A 23,770-nucleotide genomic window follows, 5' to 3' on the forward strand; every position below is an offset into this window, starting at 1 on the left:
TTACTGCCGAATGCAAACGATGGTACCATTTTTATGCCACTAAACCTACATATTGCTGAACTCAAAGAAATGCTATCCTGAGAAATTTCAACAAAAGCTTCTCTTATAATTGCCTTTTCTTGTAGCCAAAAGACTATGATGTGGAATATATTGAAGATCCTGATGAAGTTAAACCAGAGGTCTGCAATTTCATATTTCCTGGTGTACATTGATAATATAAACCTAACCTGCCGAGTAATCTTTCACGTGCATTTTCCAGGGCCATGATTCTATTCCAAAAATTCCTGATCCAAAGGACAATAAGTGTTGTACTTAGAACTGTCCTACAAATCTGGACAAATCCAGCTTCAAATATTCAAGAATTTCACTGGCATATTAATTTATTGAAATGCATTAATTAACATTATTTAGATGGAATCAGATGTTCTTTATATTATGAGAACAACCGAGTGCAGACAAAGGTTCCATCTTACCTATTAAAGCTTTTTCATTAGGAACATTTCCTATCTTCTATTAGCAACATTGAATCCACTATGACTTTAATGGCTCTACGATGTGTAATAAAAATAACACAGAATGGCCTGCATTTTCTTTTTTTATATATTAAATCAGCCTGAGTCATGGAATGATGACGACGACGGTGTATGGAAACCTAGATGATACCGAACCTAGATTACAGGGGTCGATGGAAACGCAAGGTCTGTTTTATTGACTGATTAGCTTTCGATTGCCACATTTGGTAGTAATTTTTCTCACATGCCTCTGTGTATATTATTATTATTATTATTATTATTATTATTATTATTTAAGGACCTCTCCCCCTCAAATGTACATGGTGTTGTAAGATTTTTTTGCTTGATTTTTTAGATAGTTCATTTGGGGGTAGGAACTAGTTCCATGCTTTCTGTTTTACCTTGTTGCCCCATGGTATGGAGAAGTGTCAATGTGGCATAGACCTATGCATTTCTGTGACCCATACAGGTTTCAAGGCTGAGAAATGGATTTAAATGGAAGTTTGTTGGAATTTCTTATTTCTATTACGTTTATGTTACTCTCAGGAAAGTCAATATTGTAATCATAAATAAAATATGAATGAAACCAGATGTTCTTTATAACAAACCAATTTTGCGGATACATGCTTGATTTACATGTCTTGATTAGGAGTAGTTATCCGTTGATCAAGGTGAACAACTACAGTCCATGTTTTGTTTGCATAGAAGGTGTACTGTTGCAAATCCAGCGCAGCTACATGAGTAAAAATTTCAACATGAAATTTAATTGAGTTCTCTAATTGTTTTGTATATTCTTAGTTATCATACGATTTCCTTTATACCGGATTCATAATATCAACTTTATTTTGCTCATGCGCACTGTGGACATTGTTTTAACTAGGGAACTTTATGATACTGTCACAGGTCTAGTTGTCGGTGGGCTTGCTTATATTTCAAATACAGAGACCAATACTAGGTTTGTGTCAAATGATATTTTGCTAGATGGAGCATATGTTATGCAAGATTGAGTTATTTCATATCTATTTCATGTTTGTAGTTATCAGGATCTTATGCATGACGTGAGTATGTTATCCGTTGATCCTATTTTATTTCCTTCAATGTGCAGGATGTGATTCAACTTCCATGACAAATTTTTCTTCTTGTTTTTATTGCCTCCTATAATATTATATCCTTTTACTTTTCTAATTCACAACTCATAATCCCCATGCTGTTATGTACTTTGATTGTTTACTACCTCTCTTAAATGTTGCTTCATAATGTCTGAGTATGGATTCCTTGACTTCAATGTACCCAATCAGGATTCAGCTTATCCCCGGTCAGTACCTCATGATGGCAATAATAAATTATCTAAACTTCTTTCCTTGAAATAATTTGTTTTTTTTACAGAAACCATTCTTTGCAAATTGTGGGGCCATTGTAACTTTTGCCATCCTTGGGACCTTCATTGCTTCTCTTGTAATAGGAGTTCTTGTGTAAGAATTTCAAAATCCCTTTTCTTCTAATTTTGTTTGAAGTATGGTATCTTACTAGTCAACATCTATCATACTGCAGCTATCTTGGTGGGCTGGCATTTCCAATGTGCAAACTTCCATTTGTTGAGTGTCTCATGTTCGGTGCGCTTATATCTGCAACCGATCATGTCACTGTGTTATCAATATTCCAGCTGTTTTGTGTTTCCACATATCTCATTCTTTGGCATGTATATTTATGGTTCATGTCTGGATACTGCCTTGCATGGTTGATTGGTTGTAAGTAGATTAGGATATATTGACATAGACTGGGAACTGAGAACTTTGTATGAGATGCCTTAATCTTTTATGAATGAAATCGCATAGATGTTTACTTTTTAGGATTGTATTCATTGACTTTACCAATAAGAGCAAAACTCTATCAGGGGAACCTATCCTAATCTTAAAACATGTAATACATCTATAAGAAAGCAGGCCTAACTAACAAGAAGACTTAAAATATTCTTAGCCCTGACTTCCAACTAATAGTGCATCAGTAGCTCCAAACTCCAGAAGCACATCCCACTATACTGCTGTGAACATAATTTTCCTATGAACTTTGCTATCGCTTATGATATTACAAAAAGAAAAATTTAATTAGGATGTAGTAAGTCAATAAATTAGAGGTTGTCTCTGTTGCTTCAAGAGGTTTTAAATTATTTTTCTCATTCTTGAAAGACATGCATCATCTTCATTTCTTAGTAGTGTTGATGCCTATATTGTAGCTATTAGTGAGGCTTACCAAACTATGCATGGAGCCCCACTGCTAGAGTGAATAATGGTTGTTAATGTAATTGAATGAATTTTGATATGGTAACCTGGTTGCAATGCTCAATGAATTTTAATTAACCTGAAAGCAAATTTTATCTGGAAAGATTCAACCTTCTTGGATAAGAAATCCTCATGTGTAGGTAACTGATAAAAAATGTGCTAAAATCATAACATTGTTTTGCTTCCTAGTGGCTCCCCACCGAAGTTTTGGTTGTGTTTGTGTTGAACTTGGAAACCAATCATTACTACCTGTTTGTGGTGATAAAGTTACTGCATATTTCATGCAACATACTGAAACTATTTCATGCACCCATTGCTATTCATTTTTACGTACTTTGATAGTGTTGTTCTTAGACAATCTATTTTCCTTTAAAGATGTTCCTTGTTTTAAATGTGGCATGTTAAAAAATGTGGGAAGATGAGTGCCATGTGGATGTTGGGAATCTGTAGTAATGATGCAACTCCTGAAATTATTACGCAGGAGTTGGGCAGCGATGTTAACTTGTACGCACTGGATTTTGGAGAATTTGTTTTAAACCGATGTGGTTTGTTTTTACTTCCCGAGTGCATGCAATGGTTGTGAGTACTTGCTTGTATACATGACTAACTTGTGTGTCTTCTTATCTTGAGAGTGCAGATGGCGATTTCTCTTTACAGGTCTGCCTCTTTCGATGACACTTGTGGAGAGGTCATTGAACATATGCATTTCTTTCTTATATGTATTCATTTCTTCAGGACAATGTCATCAGTCAGTAGTGAAGCAGCATCTGGGAAGAATTTCTTTGTGATGGTTTCCTAGTTCCATGAGACCTTTGTTGGCTCAATGCCATCAGGTACGCCACTGCTCAAAATTCTCAAGTAAATCTAAAGGACATTTGACATTGTCATTGCCTTCCTTATAAGACAAGCTAATTAACATCATATAATGCAGAGCAATAACAGAACTATTTTACTAGAATTGGTAAGAATAATGCTGTAAATATTTGTATGCTACCTAACAGTGCAGCAGTGTACAATAACAACTGTTGGGCATTACATGAGTATTCATCATTTTCATATTAGCATGTTGGTTCAATGCTCTAGCAAGCTCTCAGTCATAAAAGTTCTCCCATTTGAGGAGCTAAATTCTGACGATCAAATACCTCAATTTAGTTTTATACCGTAGATGCGAAAAATAATTATCTACTCTAATTCAGGGTTGAAAGTTTATGGACAGCAATATATTCTCCATTAGTAGTTGGCATTGATCGAGTAGTTTTTAAGTCATTGTCAATCAGTTGGCTTATGTAACCATTCCATATGTCTTATTACAGGTGTTGGAGTTGGATTTATCTTTTGTCTTATATCCTTTTCCTAGGTTCTACGTTGAAAACTTTGTTTGCAAAACATGAAAGACTTGGTACTTAGTAGTGATCTGTGTGCATTGAATCATATCTTCATAAAATGATTCATAATCTTTCTCCTTTTAAATAATTTCACAAGAAAAGTTCTCTTAGATAGTAGCTACAAAGAAAGCATGGTAGAATCTGAATTCTATTATTCCTTTTCTCCTTGTAGTCATGTTTTGAACTGTTTGTTTTGAACACTTGTTAAAATCCTTCTTATGGCTTTTAATGTCAGTTGTGTCATCAGTCGTTTGGATCCTTATAGTAGCTTTGTGTAAATTGCATCATTTTTTTCTTTCAAATAGTGCTAACTGCAACATTTATGTACTATTATATACCCATTTCCCCATTGCTTGTTTTACTTTGAATGATTTTACTATTAGATCTTGTGAAACTTTGACCACTCTTACCTATTTCATATGCTGGACTGGATATTGACAAGTAACATCATGCTACATGTTTTCAGTTGACAAACTTTGTCATGATTGATTTATGTTGCCAGTGCTAAGCCTGCTAGGTTGTTTAACTGTTTCAGTCATCAAAACTTGGAGTGCTGCCTTTTTGTTCTCTTCCCATGCTTCTCGTAAGGACACTTCTATACTTCACATTATCCTTTTTCTGTATTTTTTCCTTAAAAAGTTTTCTATCAATTCTAGGTATATGTTAGCATAAAGGACTTGGCTTGTCAGGAATTGTTTCTATACTATTCACAGGGATGATATGTACAATATGAAACATTGCAAATTAGTGTATTACATGGAAAGCATATTTGCACCACCGCTAAGTTTTTTGGAATCATACTTACTATTTTTTTTCTCAGGTTATGTAGCACTATACATATTCCAATATCTCAAACAACTCGCAGCGCTTCATTTCTGCCTTCTTTAACTTACTGTCATCTCTAGCGGAAACATTTGTGTAAGCACAATAGCTTTATTTGAGTAATGCAAAAAAAAACATTCTCTTTGCTTTGAATAAACAATTCCTGAATTCGCTTTTCAGCTTGCTTCATTTATATGGGCTTTAATATTATCATGGAAGAACATAGCTCGTCTCACGTGGGCTTCATATTCTTCTCAATTGTATCCTTAACTTTCTTTTTTGTTTTCCTAAATCACCAATTTTGGCCTTTGCTCTGGTTGGTATAAACTTTGGTTACTTGACTTAACAACAGATATTTATAATACTTGCAAGGTACTGTTAGGAGCCCCTTATGCAAATATAATACTTAATTGGCAGCCAAAGCCATATTATTGTCTAGATTTGCACAATTATGTCTTCTCTATGGTAAAAGCATGTAACAGTAGGGATGTATATGAAAGGTCTATCCCCTAACTACAAGGGAAAATGGAAGGTCCCATGGATTGATAATCCAGGTTAGATATATGATCATTTCTGTGAGCACTATGTTAATGTTTTTCATGTTCCTGTGTACCTTGCCTAATACTGTTTGTAGCAGGTAGTTTAATCTATATTTGATAACAGTAATTTTCATTTCTCACTGCATATCTAACTGTGAGCTGGACCTCACTTGCTCACCAATGTTTCAGTGAAAATAAAGTGATTTATATGCATCTTTCATAGAATTTGAGGATGACCCAGACCTATACGTGCTGAACCTTCTTGCTGATTAATAGGTGTTTGTAAGTGCATGCACACATGGTTAGTAGAATTAGATATGCATGAATTGTCATTGTTTTTTTCCTAGTAGCAACGAAGGAGTGACTTGGAGGGGCGCAAGGAAGGTTCTTGTGCAGGGCTACGATGCAGCTGAGGTGAGTAGGATGGTGATGTGGCTACAGGCCCCAGTCAAGGAGCTGGCCCACCTCGCCGTCGACTCCGGTGGCGACCCCGCTTACATCCACCGTGCGCTCGACCCCACCATGCTACCGGTGAGCACTCATTTACCTCGATCTTCTTAGTTTATATCCTGTGAATGCCCAGTTTTTAATGTGGTACAAATTATAATCCTGAAGTGATTTCCCTATAAACTTCTACTGTGGAAATTTGTTAGGTGCCTGACATTCATGAGGTGAAGAACAAATGCCAGGTTACAAGAACACCATATGGGAGGCGCTTTGCTAACAAGCTACAGGTTTTTACTCTAGATGTGCATGAAAGATATCAAATCCTTTACTTTTCGGTTGACATTGTTCATGTCACATCTTTGTGTTGTCCAACAGGACATCAATTCATACTTAGTGTTTTCGTTTGTATTGATTGTGGCACAAGGACCATCAGTGGGATTAAATGCATCTCTTTGTCGATATGATCTCTTCCAGGGGCACCTCTTCCTTGCTTCTGGGATAGGAAGGCTTGGAATTCTGTAAGTGCCATCAATTACTCTATACGATTTGTGCCCAACACTCTACCAAGAAAATGTAGGCGGCGGGGAGGGGGGGAATATTGTAAACAGGTGGATTGACATGTGTCCCAAAGCAAGTCCCTTTGGTAAAAAAAAATAATCTCCTATGGTTTTTGCTAAAATTATTTTAGTTAGCTCAGTTGAAAACATGTCATGGACAGGATTAGAAATTTTCATTTATGCACTACCCTTGTTTTACAGAGGTTGGGATGACCCAAGACTCGTAATGTAATAAATAATGTCACTCGCCTGATTCAAAAGTTGTGCAGAGGTAAAAGAGTTCATGGAAAACTACTTCACGATTTGTTTTATTTATCTCAGATAGCCAGGTGCCTAATTGTTGAAATGATGCTTTGCTTTTCAGTATACGCTCGCCTTTTTTTTGTCTTGTTGCTTTTGCATGATTCATGGGGAAATGACAATAGATAGTTGCTAGATGGTTTTGTGCCAAAGATTTGTTTCTTCTATCTCCTTGGGGTACGTGGACAACATCTATTTTTTAGCCCAAAGATTCAACAAGTGTGACGAATATTTTGATTGGAGCCCAGGGAAAATAGGTATTTATGAAATCCTCAACTATTATCATCGGCTTTATGCAATAGGAAGGGAGTAGTATCATATATTTTAGCGATAGATACGGAATGCCCAGACTTATTTTCTTGTATATGTCTCTAGATCAATATATACTTCCCAAGATTGCTGAGAGAAAACTTCCAAGGTTTTCAGACCTTCTCTCTGCATCATCAGCAGTAGGAATAAAGCCCTTCTTGAGTGAGGTAAAAGCTTTGCTTCGTCTGAAGCAAACATTTTCCATGTACCTTTCTCAAGTCTAATTATCAAATTTCCAGATTCCAATGTTGTAAAGCAGAGAAAAGTTCATGGGAAACAATGATATGAGATTTCGTGGAGAAATATAGATGGGCTCCAAGTTTCAGTTCTTCTTGGGGATCTTGTTAGAAGGTAGTAATAATTTCTCATCTCTAATCCTGCAATACTAACAATGATTGTAGGCATGTAGTAGTTTTATGGTAATGTGGCGGTCACTGCCCTCTTCTCTCTCCTTTTCCATCTTTGGGCTCCCCTCCTCTCCCTCTCTTCTCCCTCTACATCTAATGCTTCATGCCACCTTGTGGCCGATCTGCACAGGAGCATCGGGTGTGTGAGGCAACCAAGCTAAGGCTGGGAGGCTAAGAGAGGGGAGTAGGAGGTTGAGCGATGGCTCGGTCATGACTATGATGATGGCAGTGACCCATCGCGGTGGCTGTGCCAAGGTTGTTTTTTATGTTGTTACTCTTTGCCTTTTTGTTCTCTAGGAGAACCAACCCATCGGTTAGACCATTTCTGTACGTGAACTAACATGAGCGACTACTAATGCATTATAGTTCCAGCAAGTGATCCAGCATAATTTTCCATTCTCTATCAGCAATATACTTAATTAGTTGAGATGCCTAATATATACATGGTTTCAATTACCTCCTGGCATTCTAACTTACGACTTTTCCAATCTGCATGTCGAAGAGACTGATACGAAGCAAGAACGCATAAATGGATTTCTGCAACATATCATCAGGTAAATTTGCCATGTTTGTAGAGATATATTGAAGTCCAACTTAAAGATGATCTAATTTAAGAGTCATTGGAACAACTGTCTCTCGGATTGCATGACTAATTACAAGAACAATATTATATTTTGTTACCTTTAGTGGCCACTGAATAAGTGTTTCACTTCTGTTTAGCTCACTCTTTGTGATTTACATGGAAACTCTTTAGTTAATCGATTTATTTTATAGTAACCTACAGAAACACTATTTGACCTGCACTTGTAGTTGCACTATCTTTGTGAGTTTCCATGGGCAAAATAAGGTCAAAGATTGCATCTCTATTTTTTTTGGATTTCGTAAAAATAAGGTCAAAGATTGCACTATCTTCGGAGAAGTAGCAAAAGGAAAATTCGAAAGTGCAAGAAGATACCTCAGCTGATGACGGCACTGATGAGGATCTCAGTTTAAAGGTAGTTTCTTTGTGACCTCAATAGATGACTTGAGATTTTGCTTTGGACATAGGTCATGCATGAGTATTACTAGCTAAAGTGTGGATTTCTGCTTTATGCAGTCATAGTTTTATATCCGTGTGAACTGTGACTCACTTTTCTAAGGTTTCTAGGAGCAGTGTTATTTAGAAATAGTGGAACGCCAAAGAATTTTATGTTCTTCAAAACTATGACCTGTTGACATTGTTTGATGACTATCATACTAATTTATCTTTTGTCCTTTTAACAAAATTCTACAAGTTCCCAATTGGTTTTGGTAACCTGCCACCAACTATTTTCTTGTTACTGTGAGAGTCCAGCATTTGGCATTTGGTATGTATCTGATGGGTTTGTATTGAAATATTTGTGCATTCTATGATGATGATTGGCCACCATGACTTTTATCATAAGATACTGCAGGACATCGTGTCCCCCAAGTCTTCAATCAAGACGGGTAAAAACAATGGCCAGCCAGGTGACAGTGCGGGTTCAAAAAGGAAGCATGTGCAAGAAGCTGAAGAGGTGCATACTTAATTGCTAACTAGCCATGTTGCAACCTGATTTCTGTTTCAATTAGTAAAGCTTTTTCCCTGCTTTTCATCAGACTCCCCAGCCCAAGAACACAATTCTAGATGGAAGTCTTATTGGCTCAGAATCAAAGTATGGTGGCCTGATGACAAAAGGTAAGTGCTATAACCATTATATATGTTTCTTAAATGTAGGAGTTTGTTAAGATTGTGTTTGGAGGCTCTTCTTCAGTCTTCAGTACAATTGCTTTACTGGTATGCTGATATTTTCATATTTTTTAGTATTATTTTCAAAATTAAGTCCTTGATCTAGATTGACATGGGACATTTTATTGCAGACAATGGTTCAGTTGCATTATTCATTACTTTCTTCCAATGTTTCTGAATCTGCGTTTTGGTTGCTCATTCAACCATCTGTTTAATGATATATGTATGCCAATTATTCCTTCTGGATTGAATTTAACACCTATATTTATCTATCCCGGTCTCCCACTTTTTTTCTGCTATAATATGTGGTTTGTTGGTGGTGTGCTGTTTGCCTGTTCTGAATCTGCTACTTTCTCGTTAGGTTCTATAAAGGTGTTGTCAAATCATTTGGTGTTTCTTCAAAAAAGCACAAGTTGCGTATTCGGAATGAACTCTGACATGTGCCTTTTTGTCGTTCAAAGCAGTACCTGTTCTAGAATTTGTTTTGTGAGGTTCAGTTTTATCTGTCTACCTACATTTTTTATACACACAGGTTGTGTATGATGATGGTGACATTGAACGATTACAGCTAAATGGGAATTTATTGATGAGGTAAATCCTTGTTTTGAATGATGCATTTCTTTTGCTGTATACCGAACAAAAGGACTCATTGTGAACATATATATTGAACATGATTTTAATTTGAAACATTCCAATACCCCTTAATTTTTACACATATCCTCCAAAACTGAATATGCCCTATTTTTACATTATAATATTTGATATATAACTTGGAATGATTTTAAGCCTGGTTGTATTTTATATAATAATAAATTTAACGATTGATATAGTTAACACCGTAGGGTTAGCAGGGGCACATTTCATAGTCTTTAAGTAAGTTCCATTCGTGAACAGCGCACTGTTCTTAGTATTCTTTACACTTTGAATTTCAAGTCATCGGTGAAACAATGGTGCTATGTACCAACCTAATATTTTTCTGGCAGTGGTTCCTTATTTCTTGGAATAGTGAATTCTACATGGCTGTTGTAAATTTTTAATCAGTTGATCCTCCCATAACTGGTAAAAATCACTCAAATAACAGTGGTCTTGGTCTGTTATTGTTCAGATACTTCTTTTAGTGTTATATTGTACAACCAGATACATAGATTAGGAAAATTGATTTGAAGTCAAATTGTGGACAGATCTTTCTGTTAAAAAAAAAGAATCCTGTATCATTGAATTTTGATTAACCTGTTTAATTTATGTCAGGCAGCCCCAGGATTATGAACAAGTGGAGACTCCTTTTCACATCGTGAATAACTTCTACTAGGATGGTATTGGCTACATCAATTATATATGAACGATTTGATGGTTATTGTACACGTTCAAGCTTTCAGATTTTTACGATGAGTATACTAATGCACTCACTTTTAGAATCGTGTCAGTGTGGACTGTGTAGGCAATATAGTATCTGCCAAGTTCTCAAATTAAGTCAGCAAAGGTAGTTTTAGAGCCTCTCAAATTAATTGCTCTGTTATCTCTATTGTGCATGCATATAAGAACACCTGTGAGCAGCAAATAGTGATGTTTATATATTAGTTGTGTCCAGTTACATCTACCATTCTTTTTTCAGACTACTGTGGAAACTATAATTCTGGAGAAGCAATGGTAGTATAATTTAAATGGCTCATCCATATTATGTATAAAGCATAATCTTTCTGTGCCTCTTCATTTTCATATATCAAAATTGGTTTAAAATTAGGGAAGTAGGTATACTAGGGAAACACAAAAAATTCTGCAAAATAAAGAAGAGTCAAAGTCAAAGGTGAATCTTGTTTTGCACTGCTGAAGGTTCCTTTTCTTCTATCTATTTGCAGGTTGACGTGAAACTTCTACCAACATAGGCTATCTACAGACCTTTATTTTGGTGACAAGTAGTACCTTGTACTATTCACTTACATGGGCTCTTCAATATTTAATTTGTTCATGATCAACACTTTCTTTATCATTTAAGCTGAACAAGCGCTGAAGGTAAAGAGTAATCACCTGTTGTGGCTGGCCTCCTATTCATTTTCTTATTAGCTCAGTTTATACAATTTTCCATAGCGAAACCAAATGTTGAATTTCTTCTCAGGTAGAACAAATTAGTTGATGTCATACAACGGTAAATCCGTTTTTTTCTCCTCCTGAACTCACTTGTGAACTTCTTTTATGCAGGTAATATATGTATTACATAGGGATGATGGATTTCTAAAGCTACCATACTACGTAATAGTACCGAGCTTTGTTTGTGTTCCTATTTTGTTTGCCTTCAGAATCGCTTATCTCTCTGCCCTTAGGATTTAGATTGAATACTCAATGGCTTTCAATTTGATTTGCATTTTCAGGTACTATCAACGGAAAGCCATTGATAATCGTCATTCTCTATCAATTGTTCTGTCATTGGTGCAAATTGTCATCTTAAGATTACAATGGAGATTGTATGTCAAAAAAGAAAGAAACTTTTCAAAACTCACAAGCTGGTTGTTCATAGATGTCTGGGGTAAAACAGAAACTTTGATGATTAAACACCTAAATGTTAGTTATATCTCCAATGAGTTTTGCTTGAGATTAGTCTCCAGCATGCACTTTGCTTCCGTGATAAGCTGAGTCCATATATTTTTTAGAATTAGCATGAAAATTGATTCTCAGTGTGTAGCTTGACTGGTATGTAAGTTTGGTCAACTGACCATTTGGACATGACATTGTAACTTATATGTTGAAATATATATATATATATATATATATATATAGTGTTTATTTAATTTCCATATAAGACATGCCTTCCTTGTGTTTAGTGATTGTCGTCACATAAGGCTAAATTTCTTTGCTATTATTAGGTGCTATGTCAGCAAGGAAAAGATGTAAAAGCCCTTATTGAAGAGTCTATTAGTATATTGGAGATTCTACCATATTAGTTTGTGTTTGAATCTTCTGTATGCGCATGTAATGTTTGATGAGAATTTTACCATGCTCTTAGGAATCTGGGCTCGGTGAATCACCAACGTGCATACAAAGAATTAGGAATCTCTCCACGGTAAGTGCCTATCTCCACATTTCAATTGTTTACAATAGTTAGTGTTAGGGCACTTGATCCCTATGCATATGCTCCTATGTATTAGTGGTCCTAACGAACCGTGGTACGAAATTAAAAATGAATCACATCAACCCAGTGCAAAGAGATCTAGTTTGAATTTTATGGCTTCATTTTAGGGTAAATTAGAGGTTTTTGGTTGCCAAGTTTGTTTGGAGAGGGAATGGACAATGGTCCCACATGTCAGAACTTTAGAGGAGATAGTGCCTGGAGGAGTACAAAGGGAAGAAAGAAGGCAAAAAGAAACGAAAGAAATATAAGGGGGAGCAAGGGACAAAAGCAGGAGGAAGGGAATAAAAAGACTGGAAAAGGAAGAAAGAGGGAATAGGTATTTATGGGGGAAATTTTTCTGAGGTCGATGATCTCAGGCAAATTTATGAATTGGATGAATTTGTAAATTGAAGCATGAACTCTGAACTGACAAAGCAAAGTCCAAGTAAAAACTTGAAGACTAGGAAGAGCATGGAACTCGGAAATAACCAAACGATGGCAAAAAAATGTTGAAATGAAATTAAGTCTATTTTTTTCATGTGAGGTAAATCTAGTCTTTTTCTAGATCACATTGGAATTATGAATTATGGAGATTACAGAAAAATAATTCTCTATTTCGTTCTAAAGTAGCACTTTTTGTTGCTTGAGAGTAGATACTTATTTGATATTTAATATCAGGAGTGGATAAAGTCGAACCGATGACCAGGCTTTTGGATATCTTGGAAGATTATCTTATGTACAAAGGTTATCAATATTGTCGGATAGATGGAGATACCGGGGGACAGGATCGTGATGCATCCATTAAAGCTTTCAATAAACTAAGCAGTGAAAAGTTCGTTTTCTTGCTTTCAACGAGGGCCGGTGGCCTTGCTATCAACCTTGCTACTGCTTATGTGGTGGTTCTTTATGCCAGTGATTGGTATGGTGCTCTTTGCAAATTGGTTTCTTCTAAACCCATGAATATGAATGTTAAATATTTAGTATGTTGTCTTCTGGAACCCACAAGCTGATCTGCAAGCTCAGGACCATGCACATAGGATAGATCAGAAGAAAGAAGTTCAAGTTTTCCAGTTTTGCACCGAGGTTTGTCGGTTTTTTCGAATATTACATAGCAACTTTTTGTGCTGATATCTAAGATGTGGTGGTTTTGCTACTGCTGATGTGGTGGTTTTGCACCGAGGATGATGAAAACTAAATTTCAGTATACCATTGAGGAGAAAGTGATTAAGAGGGCATACAAGAAGCTTGCGTTGGATGCTTTGGTCATCCAACAAGGCCAACTGGCAAAGCAGAAGTGTATGTTTTTACTTCATGTATTTTATAATTAATGGGGCATTCATATAGCAGTAAGATAAGGATTTACCTGATCTTGTTTTTCTTTCAGCTGTCAATAAGGATGACCTGTTGCAGATTTGGTACTGAAATGGTGTTCAGTTCCAAGGACAGCACAATTACAGATGAGGATATTGATCGTATTATAGCTAAAGGAGAAGAGACAACAGCAGAGGTTGATGCAAAAATGAAAAGGTTCACAGAGGATGCCATTAAAATTAAAATGGATGACAGTATGTACCCCCTCTCCTTCCATCTCTCTCCCTCTGTCACTAAGGTCTAACTTAAAACTTTTTATGCAGTTGCTGAGTTGTATGATTTTGATGATGATAAGGTAATGATCAATCTTTTTGTTTGCTGTTTGAAATTTTATTTTATCCCATGTACATTATCAACTGAATCCACTTTTCTTGATTTCTTGAAGGAGGAAAACAAGCTTGATTTTAAGAAATTGGTCGGTGATAACTGGATAGAACCACCTAGAAGAGAAAGGAAGAGGAAGTAAGCCTCTCTCTCTCATGTGTTGTGTGTGTGGTACTCACTGACATAATTTAATCTATTGCTGCAGCTACTCTGAATCTGAATTCTTTAAGCAAGCACTTCTCCAAGGTGCACCAGCAAAACCTAGTGAACCAAGAATTCCAAGAATGCCACGCTTGTATGCTGTCTTGTTGCCTTTCATTTGCCGAAGAAGTTATTATAACTTTGTTGCTTCCTTCTGGAACTACTATCACTAATCCTGCTTTGGTTTGTCAGGCATGATTTCCAGTTCTTCAACAACCAAAGGCTTAATGAATATATACACTGAAAAATGTACAGGTACCTCGGAAGAATTTTGCGCAATTAAAATTAATATGAGATTTGGCTGATTCCAAATCCTTTTTGCATGCTTTTAGATCAAAATATTATGAGTTATTTTTTTGGTGTTTTGTAAGGGCAGTGCTATGAAAAATTGCTAGTTTCTTGGGCTTTTATGGGTGTACATGGGCAATTGAGAATTGATCCCAGTGCTAGATATTATATTGCTCCCTATGTGAGATATTTTCAATTTAATGGTTGTAGAACCATTGTCAGAGTAATCTAAAAATAAACTATGATAACTATTCTTCATATAATTTAATGGCATGATTTCACTTATTTCTTCTCATTATTAAATTTAGCTAATAGTTGTTTATAACGCTCATTTACTCAGATTCATAATGTCAAATGAGTTGCCTCAACTAGGATTCCTTTACCATCACCGCTTTAAAGTGATAGAATAGTTTCAAAAGATAAATGGAATTTTATGCATGCACTTAATTCATATGGGTCATAACGTGCCTTGCACGTGCATGACTACTAGTGTACTAAAATATCATGGTCTCAAAATGGCGAATTCTACTTGCCTTGTTGATACTGAAAAATTTACATAGAAATGTTTTCTTATGATTATACTGCATCCTAGATGTGGAACATTGAAAAGTTTTCTGATTATACTGCATCCTAGATGTGGTATGTTGAAATATATTTCTGTGCATTCAACTAGCAATAGTATAAAATCATTCACAGAATGGAGCTGAACTAGTGGTGTTAAATGTTTATGATTTTTGAAGGGCTTGGTGTGGCTTTCTCAATGAATAATGTGGACGAGGTATGATAAAAACACAACATAATATGCTTTCTTCTATGAGTGTTGTGCTAACTTTTAGTCTCTGTCATTTAGAGTGGTTACCGAATCATCAATGGCAACTGCACTTTTCAAAAAATAGCCACTTTAATATTGGCATCAGGAGTATGATACGAAAGAAACATGATGGCAGGTGTATAGAACTAATTAATGAACATTATATGTACAATTGTTTGCTACAGAGTCTGAAGACTTCGTTCAGGGCCTCTTGCTGCGAGGGTCATATACCAGGAAAACTAACCCAGGTGCATTGCCTTCGCTTGTGTCGTATGGTTGCCGGTCAGAATGCACACCTTTTGTGAAGTATGTTGTTATGTTCGCTAATATCTAAATTTCTAATCAGGATGCCAAGTTCATGGGATACCATTTCCTCATGAAATTGTTCATAATGAATATTATTCTTCTGTCATGCATCCTTTTCTTATGTATAGAACTAATTACTGAACATTATATGTACAATTGTTTGCTATAGAGTCCGAAGACTTTGTTCAGGGCCTCTTGCTGCGAGGGTCATATACCAGGAAAACCAACTTAGGTGCATTGCCTTCGCTAATGTCGTATGGTTGCTAGTCAAAATGCACACCTTTTGTGAAGTATGTTGTTATGTTCGCTAATATCTAAATTTCTAATCAGTATGCCAAGTTCATGGGATACCATTTCCTCATGAAATTGTTCATAATGAATATTATTCTTCTGTCATGCATCCTTTTCTTATATATAGAACTAATTACTGAACAATATATATGTACAATTGTTTGCTACAGAGTCCGAAGACTTCGTTCAGGGCCTCTTGCTGCGAGGGTCCTATACCAGGAAAACCAACTCAGGTGCATTGCCTTCGCTAATGTCGTATGGTTGACAGTCAGAATGCACACCTTTTGTGAAGTATGTTGTTATGTTTACTGATCCAAATGTTTGCTCAGTGTTGTTGATCCACGCTGAGTATGTTGTGAAGTTAGGTTTTTTGGCTTCTCTCTGCCTTTTCGGCTTTCCTTGTACTTATTTATATTTAGGCCTTTGCCTTCTACTACTGCTGCTTAATCCGAACTATATGGTGAAATACAGAACTCAAGGTAAGGTAAGCAAGGTGATAAAGGTGGGTACTCATGCATACATCGCTTTATAGTCTGAACTTCAGTCAGCAGATACCAAATAGAAACACAAGGTAAGGTAAGCAACGTGGTGATAAAGGGTGCTATGTATTCGAGACCTTGCATTTTACTCTACCCTATTAAGTATTTTTGCTCTATATGCACTTGACCATTTTTTATGGTAGCTCCCATGTCAAAATAATTATTGCCCTACATTGCTCTATATGACCACAAGCTCTCCAAATCCTTTTTTACATACTTTACTTTGCAGTCTGTTATGTGTTGTTCCATCCAGTATGCTTCTCTACGTGCCCAGATAATACTTCCACTTCATTTGGGTAATCTGATATTTATGCACCTCATTCAAGGTGGACTAGTGGAGTGTGACCTTTATTATTTGAAAAGTTAAACTTAGGTTTATTCCCACCTTTGTTTACTTTATCAGTTTTCTTCCGGACTTGCATAGAGTTCTTAAATGCCAAGAAGTTCTTAAATTGTTTTGATAAAGCATCTCTGGTGTGCCATACTAGTTTTGTTGTGTCATGACAGCCTTAAGATTGTGTGGTGATCACAAGCGCAAACAACGCTGCCATCCACCAATGACCTATGTAGCAACAGAAAGTTATGTGTGTACAGCCATGGCGACAAGGAACAGAAAGATAGGTAGTACACTACTTGTTTAGATAATGTTGTGAATACGTGAATCAGTCCAATCTATTAAGGATTACAGTAAAAAGTGGACACTAGATGGATGGTGTACATTCAAGTATGAAACATGTATGACTAATTAGTTTATCATCTAGTTTGATTGGGTTGAGTCTTGAGATTGCTAGAAGCTGTACTCCATTGTTCCTCTCTACATATAATTTGTATAACAGTAGAATTAATTTGCAACTTCAAAAACATCAGACTTTAATACAATGTTTTGACAAAGTTAATTTGTCCTTTTTTCCCCAAATGTAACATTGTTCCTTTCAGTCCATTAACCAATACATTTACATTTGTGCCACTACAATGTGCTATGTAGGTAGGCTTTAGCATAAGGTAATATTTTTTACTTGCCAATTGATTGACTATCATCATTGTCGTTATGAGGTGCATGTGTTATTTACTTCAAATATTCTTTTTCATTCTCACAATGAATCATGATCGGGTTCATCTATATTTAGTATTCTTTTATTTTCTTTTTATTTTTGTATTGTATGCCTAATTCTAATCCTCTTCGGCATAGCGGAATAGTAGTGGGTATTATAATGTCATTTTTGTAGCATTCATATTTTTAGTTAACTAGCATTGTTTGGAAAGTGAGATTTTTCAAACAGTTTCATCCCTACATATAACTTTGTGCGGTAAATATATCTTTTTAGAGATAAAATAATATATTAGTAATATGTAGTAGGGGTAAAAAATCAACATGGGTAGTGGGGTGGTGGATTCACTATCACCACAATTGCCTTTTTTAATGGAGTATAGATAACTCACCTTTTATTATTTGCAAATTGATCTACACTTGGTAATTCAAATTGTGTATTTCACAATTGTCGGATCCCATGATACTTATAGCTATTTCAATGTCTCTATGTTCTTTTAGTAGATCTCATTCTATTTTGATGTGTACTTTTTCTTATTTCCTATTTTCTTTGATGTCTACATTTATTTGTTTTTTTGGATAATTCTGCTTTCTTTTTTTCATTGTTATTTCATATCCATGCTTGTCACCGTAAGAGGAATAAGGATGTGATTATCCAGTGGGAATTATGATGCTTGTCACCGTAAGAGTAATAATCTCCTTGGTTCGAGTGAAGACAACTCTATTGATATTGATGTGATTATCCGGTGCGAATTATGATGGTTGTTTAGCTGATTGGAGTAAAAAAGTTTGGGAGTTAGCTAGTCAATTCGGCATGCATTGCTCCTCTACCATAAAAGGATAAATTATGGCATGTCAAGGATTTTTGGCCTATGAGTCTTGTGCACAGGTGTGCTATGCTTATTACCATGTTGTTGGCCGAATGCCTTCAGCGGATGGTTTCTTCCAATCAAAATGCTTTTTATTAAAGGCTAGCCATTCAAGATACCATCATGTTGGTGCAACTAATTCTGATATTTTCATCAATAAGATCAGCCTTGGTTACTTCTCAAATTGGATATTTCTAATGCTTTTAACTTGGTCACATGGCACTTTCTTATCGTGTTATTGAGAAAACTGGGTTTCGACACAATTTGGTGTGATTGAGGGTTACATGGGTTTCTTGGCTTGTCTTCTTAGTTGATCCAAATTATGTTAAATTGGATTCCCGACAAGGTTATCAAGCACTAGTGAGGGTTATAATAGGGTGATATCCTGTCCCTGGTGGACATTCTTAGCTCTATAAGTGTAAGCCTCCGAGGAAGGCCTACTATAGTCCCTTTGCTCGAACAATTCAATATTAGTTGTGTTTCTATTCAGACATTGTGGTGATATTTCTCTGGCCAAAAGCTTACGAAATTATATTTTTGCTTGACACCCTACATTTTTTTAGTGAAGCTTTGGGGGCAACATCTTCCCCAGACAACATATGGAAACAATGGTCTCTCTTATTCAAGAACAACTACCTTGTGCGTTGCTTGATTTTCCTTGCAAGTGCCAAGAGATACCACTTTGTGAATGTATATGGAGACAATGGTCCATAAATGTATTCGTGCTCTCTTCTCCATGCTAGATGAGAATGTATATGGAGGCAGTGGTTCATAAATGTATTTCGACCTTCTGCATCCTAGTTGAGAATGTAATTGGAGGTGGCACTTACAAGTTATTCTGGAAGAACTGATGGTCACATGGCCAGTGAAGTGCAAATGTTGTATTGGGTTTATTTGCTGAGGTTTCTAAATGAGGAGCCAACCAACGCCCTTTCTTAAAGACACTAATGGGTCATAATTGGATTTGGGATATTCAGGATGGCGAATGTTATTGTGCAATATTGGATGGCCTTTCGGATGTATACAGCAATTGTGCCATTCTTTTGAATTTGGGTTGTGCAGACCAAATATCACAGGGATTCAATCTAGTCTGCTTTTCCTTTTCCAAGTTAATTTATCTAATGTTTTTTGTTTTTCTCCACCCAACTAATACTACAATCTAGTGCAAAGGGCATAATTGAACCCATAAGGCGATCCTGATAATTTGTTTTCTTCATTTGATTCACTAGTTAATGGTATATTTTTTTTATTTTCACTTCTATTACTTGTGGGAATCATAAAAGTAAGATTACTTGTTTGTATTGTTATTATTTTTTAATTTTAGGAAAGCATAATGCCCATCATTAGTTTGTAGGAAAGCTTGTCTACCCGCTTACTAATGACCGTTTTAGGTTGTTCAGCATTGTGGTTGCGCTCATCCATTCATATCTCTCATGGTTTTTCAATATGTGTAGCCTCTATATTTATATTTGGCATGTCTTATTTATATCTTTCTTGTCACTGCCTAATAATCATTTTGTTGCCACCTAATAATCATTTTTATTATTTAATTGGAGACATGTATAGCGGTGCTGTTGGTCTGGTGTCATTGTTTGAATTTTGATGAAGATTTGCATACTTGCTGATAAATTATATTAATTAAATAAAAAATATCTAGCTGCAACCATGATTTGAATCAGGCTCCTGTATGAAATATATGTGTAATTGATTTGCATACGAAGGTTAAAACCAACCATGACTGCCTGCATGTTTATTTGTGTATCTTTCGTTTGTTTCAATCCTATTCGAATTGGTAAGAACAGTCCAATATAAATCATTCTTTCCCATTTAACATAAATCTATACCATTAATTATAGGATGGATGTGATCTTTTCTTCTTCTTTAATTAACGTGGGAATTTATGGATTTTTAGATTGATGTGAGTACATATAGCTATTTTTTGTCTTTTGGAGGGCTTCTATTTACTACTCCCCCATTCCAAAATAAATACAACATTCTAGTTCAAATTATGCATTTAACTATAAGGGTACACACATTTTGGGATATATAAAGATTTTTATAATAGTAGAAATTATGGTTACCATTATTTGCCTTAATTATGTGTTGCATGCATGCATAGTATATGCAACCATGCAAGTATGATGTTCACCTTTAGGATATACGTTGAATTCTAGTAGCAATGGAATTGGACTGTTGAAATTCATAATCCGGATCTGATGCAAGGATCAACATACATGTATGGGTTAGATTCAAACTGTTTTATTATATTGCTACTATTAATCCTAGGCCTTTATATACATACAAAGTAGAAATAAATGATCGAGAACTTTTCTTTTTGTCTGATTAACATGCGAATTTCTAGATTTTCTTTTTACCATAGGAATTTCTAGCTGCCTTGATTTCTAGGAATAACGTGGGGGCAAAAAGGAGAGCCTCCATTAGTATATATAAAGATTGACGTGCTCTGAATTTTAGAAGATCAAATAGTATCCGTGGCTATAGGTTGGACAATTGATTATTTCTATAATAGGCTTTTGTCACCTGAGCTTCTTTGACATTTGCTGCAACCACTATTTAATCTTTCAATCTTTATTTGTATGATTGTATGGTAGAATTAAATAGTATTTGGTATTTGTTTTGTTGCTTTCCTTTGCTCCTTTCTGCTTTAACTACATAGTAATTAAGACAGTGATCTCTTTTGTACTGAAAAAGATGACTTCATTAGACCTATAAAGAGAATAGCTCAAGAGCTGGATTGCACAAGTAATTTACATGTTTTTAGAGCATCTTGGACTGCTATGCCAATGAAAAGTTCTCTTGTTCTGTTTTTGTTTATGTGAATTGATTCAAAAGTTTCTTTTAACTAAAGCTAGAAATGAACCATTATAAAGAGGGCATGCTTACATCATGTTCTATTTGTATGGTAGACTGTAAAGAACGCCTAACAAGGAGGCTAAGGTAGCCATTACAGAAAGCATAGAAACAATAGTCCCAACATACTTTGCAACCACAAGATATGAACACTTGATGGCTGATTTGCTAGCATTGCAGCATTTTTCCTTTGAAAAAGCAAACTTCAGAAAATTATTGTACATTTTAATATTTCGAATTTTACCCTCTGAATTCTGAAAGCAATTAACAATGTACTTGTGCAAATAGTAGGTATTCATCTTTCACAAAAATTAGTTGATGTGGAATTGCCCCAGCGTTGAAGACGGATTTGGTGAAGCAAATGTCCTGTTAGCATCAAGTAAGTAGCAAGTTTGGTTCCAGCGAAAAAAAAGGTAGCAAGTTTAGAGACCTTTTAAGTGCATATCATGATTTTTGGTCTTTGGCACCAAATAAGTGGACAACTAAAGAATTTAAGGCATACAATCATTATTTAAGCCTTTCGTTTTGGGACAAGCATGCAGTTAAAACCAGAGATGCAAAAAGATTGATCTTTGTAAAGATTGCATTTTGATCCTAAATGCAGCTCTTAGTAAATTACAGGAGAAGATGGTATGAACTAGGCTTTGTTGTTGTCCCCATTGTTTACGGTTACTTTTGGTATTGTTTCCAAAGCCTTAATGTTGAAAATCATATAACTATCTGGGAGAAAATTTTAATTAAATTCTTGTCTGACATTTTTACATTTTCAGCATGGAAGGTACACATGACCGCTACCAGCATTTCGTTGGGTCCAGGAGAGATCTTAATGAAGGTGCAAGCACCAACTATGTGAAAACTCAGTGAGACTTTTTTTTTCATCTCATGAATTATAGCTTGTAGTTGCCAGTTTTGATCCTACTGTTTTTTTTAACCGGCCTCGACATCCCATTATTATAAAAGTTATGTGCGATACAATAACCACCAGATTGGTAAAATTAAAGCAAGAGGCAAATTTTGGATAAATGCGCCTACTTATCTGGCAAACCATCTAAATTAAGACTTGGTGTACTTGTATGATTTTGTCTATTCTCGTGTACAACCTCTGACAAGTATTTTGATTCTAAAGCAGGATGCAAATGCAAGTATAGAGTCCAACTTCTGGAGACTATCCAAGAGACAATCAATGTAGGTACAGAAACTGCAGCTGAACTCAAAACACAGACATGATTTCTTTGTTCTTCTCAAATCGGCCAATTATATATATTGTGTTGCTAATCTGGATTTAGCATATTTAACTTTGCTTATTTCTTATTAACCAGACAGAGCAAATGAGTAGAATTGTTAATTAACGAGCTGGATTCCATCCATTTATCCATTAAAAAGGCATCACAAATGGTGAAACAAATTGGTAGGCAGGTAAGTACCCCTTTTTATGATATCTACTGAAAAGGAACTGATAATCTATGACTGTGTCAACCTAATTATTGTTCATTCATACTGTTCTTAAATGTAGGTTGCAACTGATCAGTGTAATACAACATCCTTTGTATAGAATGGGAGCAGTTCAAAATAATGATTAAAAATGTGTCTCACTTGGAAAGAGTAGAGAGTTGGCCCTAGCCATCGCAATGATTTCATCTACACTAATATAAAAAGTACAACATCTGTCAAAATTATTTTATTATGCTGCTTAGTGTAGAACAACATCCTTTGTATAGGAATGGAAGCAGTTCAAAATTATGATTACAAATGTGTCTCACTTGGAAAGAGTAGAGAGTTGGCCCTAGCCATCGCAATGATTTCATCTACACTAATATAAAAAGTACCAAGAAGTATATATGTTTAAGTGCTCTGTGCAGGTTTAAATTTCTTTAATAGTCAAGAACAAGTAACCACTCTATGCAGGTTAAATTTTTGCCCAAGCTACATAGCTTGATGACTTAATTCTGATTTGCTGGATGTAATTTGCTTAACTTCAATATTAATTGGATATTTTTTTTAAAGTCCTACTAGGCAGTTATTCTTGATTTAATTATTGATTATGCAGGACCAACGGAAGAGGCTCTCTCAAAGCTTGAATTCATAATTTTTAAGGAGAACGCACATGGTAGAACCATTGGAACTTAAAAGTTTCAGTATAAGCAGAGATTGGTTTTGATGAGTAACTTTATTATGAATGGAAAAATTGTCCAATATCTTTGGAGCTTGCAGAAAGTTAAGGTTTCTTAATATTTTAGCTGCTAGTTCATGTTAGCTGAAAAGTAAATGAAATCACATTATGCAGCCACAGATATTAGGCGGTGATGCTGTTGCCAAAAACAGCCATAGATCCATTGGTGGTAGGTCCTCTTAAGAGTAAGGTGAAAATATGTGTTGTTACTATCCACTTCCCTTCCCTGATCCCTTGGCTTCAATTTGTTTTCCTTTGCATCATTTCTAAACTT

The 23,770-nt window shown here is 35.6% G+C and overlaps 3 long non-coding RNA genes and 1 pseudogene across 4 annotated transcripts; all 4 read left to right on the forward strand.

Annotated features, from left to right (window-relative positions):
• The first annotated feature begins 628 nt into the window (after positions 1-628).
• On the forward strand, positions 629-5,380 carry LOC102720009 (annotated as a pseudogene).
• Positions 5,381-13,350: 7,970 nt separating this feature from the next.
• On the forward strand, positions 13,351-13,908 carry LOC121055948. The gene is made up of 3 exons (XR_005812900.1): positions 13,351-13,490; positions 13,610-13,703; positions 13,792-13,908. It is a non-coding gene; the product is annotated as an uncharacterized LOC121055948 (long non-coding RNA).
• A 252-nt stretch (positions 13,909-14,160) lies between these two features.
• On the forward strand, positions 14,161-15,975 carry LOC121056047. The gene is made up of 5 exons (XR_005812973.1): positions 14,161-14,240; positions 14,308-14,397; positions 14,496-14,558; positions 15,588-15,650; positions 15,878-15,975. It is a non-coding gene; the product is annotated as an uncharacterized LOC121056047 (long non-coding RNA).
• A 6,137-nt stretch (positions 15,976-22,112) lies between these two features.
• LOC121056041 lies at positions 22,113-23,482 on the forward strand. Of its 2 annotated transcripts, none has more exons than XR_005812962.1 (4): positions 22,113-22,158; positions 22,456-22,511; positions 22,646-22,742; positions 23,374-23,482. It is a non-coding gene; the product is annotated as an uncharacterized LOC121056041 (long non-coding RNA). The 2 variants fall into 2 exon arrangements; XR_005812961.1 differs by having other exon boundaries at positions 22,125-22,186; positions 22,453-22,511.
• Positions 23,483-23,770: the final 288 nt, after the last annotated feature.

This window comes from Oryza brachyantha, chromosome 12, assembly GCF_000231095.2.
Source record: "Oryza brachyantha chromosome 12, ObraRS2, whole genome shotgun sequence".
NCBI classification, from domain to species: Eukaryota; Viridiplantae; Streptophyta; class Magnoliopsida; order Poales; family Poaceae; genus Oryza; species Oryza brachyantha.